The sequence below is a fragment of the Triticum aestivum genome, chromosome 4B (assembly GCF_018294505.1).
Source record: "Triticum aestivum cultivar Chinese Spring chromosome 4B, IWGSC CS RefSeq v2.1, whole genome shotgun sequence".
NCBI lineage: Eukaryota > Viridiplantae > Streptophyta > Magnoliopsida > Poales > Poaceae > Triticum > Triticum aestivum.
The window spans coordinates 352802597-352807892 of record NC_057804.1 but is presented as its reverse complement, the minus strand read 5'-3'; the positions used below and the strand labels follow the sequence as shown (position 1 = coordinate 352807892).

Sequence of the window (5296 nt, the reverse complement as noted above, 5' to 3'; positions counted from 1 at the left end):
AATTGTTGAGCCTGTCTTCCACAACAATCCCATATGCATTGAGTGTATAATCTTTAATGCTAGCCTATACATGATTAGGCTGAGAGGGTTAGACTTGGGCCAGCCTATACGAGTCACAACTCAAATTTCGAGGACGAAATTTTTCGAAGGGGGAAGGGATGTAAAAACCCTCAAAATTAGATAACAATATTTTTGACGGCGCTATGTTACACCAGTGTCACAAGGCATAGTTAGTTGAATAATTATAATTGACCACAACACTAATATCAAAAATTTATTGCAACCAAAAAAGTTAGTATTTAGCCATGTACAATGGTTCTTCTCCAACTCCCTTATTGTTTGCAGATTTATAATTAGGCCCTTGTCTCATTCCTTACACACAAATTATATGCCATCTCGTGTCGAACCATGCACTATACACTTGTCCGTTGTACAACTCACATGATTACATGTGGAGGCTTGCATGCTCATGCAACCATGCATGTCAGCCACATCTCTCTTTTACCAAACCGACCTAGCACCCTACACTACTATAAATAGCAGCCTCCTCCTTTCACCTTTGACTTCCTCTACTGCACACAACACGCACAAGAGAGAACCAAGCTCTCCCCACCATCCCCATCCACTCTTTTGGTCGGATGCTGAGTTGCCATCAGGTACTATTCAAGTGCCTTGCTTTTGCAGCTTTGTTTGCTTGATCCATCTTCATCTTTGCTTAGAACATGAACACCTGATCTTTTGGACTCTAGTTACTTTGTAAAAAGAAGAATGATGGTTAGAAAAAGAAAGCACATAAATTAGATGAAGACAAATTGGTACATGGTGGTTTAGTGATGCATGTGTACTATGCATGTCCATCTCTGTCTTGTACTAAATCTATGTATATAATAGACATGTCATGCTGAGAATTAAACCCCAAATATTAACTTGCTAAGATTTACATGTACAGCTAATAGCTCAAGCTTCCTGTGTATGCTACTCATCTTAATGATCCCTTCCTAGTTGTATTGAACATTGTTTGGCTAATGTTTGCCATGTCTCATTTGCACATGCCTCATTCTGAAAACAGAAAAATAAATAAACATACTTTGTGCAAATCTTGTACAAATAAATTCCTGATATCCTTTTATTTTCCCTTTCCTGATCCCCTTTCTAAGTATGTTTTGAGTGATCAATGTCAATGTTCACTTGACTATTGTAGGGTCCAGAAATGAGTGCACGCGCACACACAGTAGAAGCAACATTTAGATTTAGTTTGTGGCAGCACCTAACTATCAGAAGCAATTAACTTGTCGCTTTTTGATCAAGTCGGTAATAGTAGGAATTCACTGGTTAATTCCTAGTTATGAGCTTAATTAAAAAAGAATCATAGTAGTGCGAGGATAGTGTAGTAGAGCTAAAAATTGAATAAACAATATAGAATAAATCTGGAGACCACGTCCACACCATCGAGTAAAGCTTGATTAATTCCTTGGTCTTGATATTAACAAGAAGCATGGCAGTAAGGGGAGTCATAGCACAAACACTAGCAGTAGAGGTAAGAACACTGCACAGAGAGAAATTTGGACTGACACTTACACTAGTAGCAGTAGACAAAGGCGAGCCAGGCGCCGGTAGCGGCCATGTTGCCGGAGCCGCGCCGGTTAAGATGCTCGCTCCCGACGGCCGTAGTTGCATGCCTCGTGCGTGCAGCTCTGCTGGAGGAGGTTGTAGGCAGGGATATGCCATTGCTACTGCGGCCCGTGGTGAACCCATCGGACCCGATGCAGACGACGCTGGGGTTTGAGGGTGGCGGCGATTTTGGCGGCGGCGGATCAAATAAATGGGGGGATATGGTAGAGGGAGTCGAGGGGATTCTGTGGGTGTCCACGGTGTCGCCGGAGATGTCCGGAAGTGGCAGATCGAGCCGGCGGCGACCTGCTCTGTAGTTAGGGAGAGAGAGATGGAGTTGGTTCTGTTCGTGGCTGAGCATACCAGTGACAGTGAGAGAGAGAGAGGTAGAGAGCTGGGGAAGATGACTAGTTGGAGAAAAAAGAAATGATATTTCTGCCGGGGTTGGGTTCGACCAGCTAAACACGTTTTTTCCTTTTGAGCTTGCTTGCTTGCTCTTTGTGATGTGCACGTGCGTACTACTCCCTCCGTTCCGAAATAATTGTCTTTCTAGAGATTTCAACAAGTCACTACATACGAAGTAAAATAAGTGAATCTATACTCTAAAGCATGTCTACATACATCCGTATGTTGTAGTCCATTTGAGATGGCTAGAAAGACAATTATTTTGGAACGGAGGGAGTACTTCTTGATGTGATGTATGCATTTTGCTTCTAATTACACACTAGCATGTATCATTACCTCTTTAATTAAAATGGATTGCACCGTATGGAAGTGTTACTTGATGCTTGGATCTTGATTAGGGAAAAATATAAACTTCTTTGTGAAATAATTATCAGGCATAGGACCCACATCTGGTGGTTCCGAGTTGGTCGGAGCGCTACCCGGCAAGTCGTCATCTCCTTGATCATGTCTTGATAAATGTTTTCCGGGCTATGGGTCATTTCCAAAATTTTGCATAAGAACTAAAAATAAATACATTTCATAAATAAAATGAAATTTGGATCAGGTGGATCCACTGATTTGGCAATTGGACCAGATCAGGTGAAGTATCTATATTAAGTAGTCGTGACTCGGGCAGGGTTACATTATAAATAAAAATTTGGTGGGTAGGGGAGCTCATGTTGGTGAAGGCAATCCGTTTAGGGTTGGCTTGGATGGCAGACTCCTCTACATAGCGTATTACATTAGGACACAACCAACTAGCGCTTACGTCAAAAGCGGCACAAACCATACTGACCATAGACCTGGAATGGGACGGGCTGAACCGACTACCCATGCCAAGTAGCTACCTCTGCATGAGTGAGAAGGTGGTTGTACCCAGGTAGGTACAGTCACCCTAGGGTGGGACCGCCGGTCAGGGGACTAGACCCGCGGACCTATAGTAAGGCAAGGTGGAAAAGCAGAGGTAGTCTACGGGCTGGTTAAAGGTTTTGGTTCCTTGGTCTAGTCGTGCGCACGAGTAGCGCATGGACGACTTGGACCTAGTGATGCTATGGGCAAAGCAGTACACCTCTGATCAGAATAAATGTGATATCACTCCCAGCTTTCGGGGTTGGAAGTGCGTCGTGTGGGTTTTTCTCTAACACAGGATGTAAGATCCCACATTGCTCTGTCGCTAGTAGATTTTATAAATAAAATTAATTTTCAACATAATAGGTTAAGGGAAAATAATTTTTTTGACCTACAAAGTATTTTAAGCTAATGGCTCGGTGGTGGTAGCCATGGCCGATAAAGTTTTTCCTCTTTAAAAAAACTCATACATCCACTTTTCCCTGCGACTTGCGGATTACGTATTTTATATGTACTCAGTTGCGCTTATGTTTTTTCTCAGAACAAGGGAGTTATGAGAACTCTGAGGCACTAGAGAATGGTACTTATGATGAGTCTGGTGATCTTGACGACTCTGGTTATTCGGAAGTGGAGTATGATTATGAGGATGTTGGCAATCAAGACTATGGAGAGTAGATGCCCTCCATGGTTGGTCTAGAAGGCTCGCACTAGAAATGGGTGACGATCTATCGTCATGGTCACTTAGGCTTAGTCGACACTTGAGGTGTCTATGTAATAAAAACTTGCCTACTCATGGCAGCTGCTGCGTCTTGTACATGATACTGTTTTCCTTAACTGATCCTGATGCAACTCTGAAGTGACGGCTTCCGTTACGCCTGACTCTGTTGGACGTAACGGGACGTCACAGCTACCATGGCTAATGCATTTCAATGGTTCGTAGATCAGTGTCAATATTCACATCACAACTGAAGATAAAGTTGTGAGAAGGTGTACAAATAAAAAAAAGAAATTGATCGATGTTGTTCGTAGGCATGGCTCCATTTTTTTGGCACAACGTTCATTGCTTGGCAGCTTGTTTCACCCAGCTCTATAGCAAAAAAAGAGGTGTATGGAGGAAACCACAATCCGATCATTTTCTGCAGCTCCACAAAAATCGATTGGACCATCCCTGTTTGCAAAGATATCCAGTCAGTGTGATTACAATAATAGTGGAACTAGATGATGAAACATAACACACACAAATAGAAGCCGATCACCTCTACTATCTTTCTTTAGGACTAACTTCTTTGTTGGAGAAGATTAGGCACGGAGTTGGATGAGGAGGATAGCAAAATCAATCTCCCTTTCCGCAGTCCCACAGAAATGTAAAAACGTTGCTCGTGTGACATTTTGATGGAACTGCACAAAACACTCTTAATAAAAAAGTGATTTGTGCAGTTTACCAAAAGGTCGCAATAGCAACGAGGTGAAAATGGATAGCCCTGTTTGCAAAAGGAGGTTGAAAGGAAACAATTACTGTCCAATAACACGAGTTGAAGACACATACACCGACAAAAAAGAAGCATATTCCATGTAATAAGGGAAAGATATAACATGGTGATTTATTAAAAATGGTTTGAGAACGAGATTGCAAGATGGAAAGTACGCCGGCCGAGATACGATTTAAGCAAACAACTAAAGAAGGAAGGCCGAAATCGATCCCCGAAGCAGCCGTCTCTGGCACGGCGAGGAAGCTCACACACCCCGAGCATTGAGTGGGGAGAAGAAGTGGCGCAGGAGGGCAACAGAAGGAGGAATGCCCACCATTGCCTCGCAAACAAAGGCGAAAACAGCCAGAAGGGTAATGGACTCAGGCCCCAAGTGCATCAGGTGAATCTGATAATGGGAGAGCACCGCATTAAAGAAAGCGGAAAAGGGAGGAACCAGACCCGCCCACAGGGTTGAGTATGATTGACCGATCAACAGCGGGGGCCGCCGCCGGAGACGAGCGGGGTGAAGGCGCGGGCTTCTTTCCCATTTCCTTCTTCGTTGGCGCCATGACGATGGGAAGGGGGGAGAGTTCGAGTTGGATTGGAGGCGGGGGTTGGAGCTCGAGGAAGGAGGAAGGGCAGGAAGCGCGCGAACGGCGAAAGGGGAATAGCTGTATGCAACCACGGGTCCGCCTAGCTGGGCGCGTAATGAGGTATCATGGGGAAGCGGAGATGCCCATGTCCAATCAATTGCCACACGGCGCCCAAGGCCGCAGGCTATTGGGGCCCGCGGCGCTTCGGACCCTTCGCTTCTCTGCTAAGCCAAGTCCGGGCGCACCTTGGGCCCCGGGGCTACTGTCGGCATTCTGGAAACGGGGGTCCCCAGACTTGGCTGCCTACGGCCTGCGACGTGGCTCAAGCGG

At 44.8% G+C, this 5296-nt stretch overlaps 1 long non-coding RNA gene across 1 annotated transcript; it reads right to left on the bottom strand.

Moving 5' to 3' along the window:
- Positions 1–261: 261 nt before the first annotated feature.
- LOC123092163 (uncharacterized) lies at positions 262–2359 on the bottom strand. Its single transcript, XR_006444361.1, has 2 exons — positions 1579–2359; positions 262–752 (listed from the first exon to the last, which is right to left on the bottom strand). It is a non-coding gene; the product is annotated as an uncharacterized lncRNA (long non-coding RNA).
- Positions 2360–5296: the final 2937 nt, after the last annotated feature.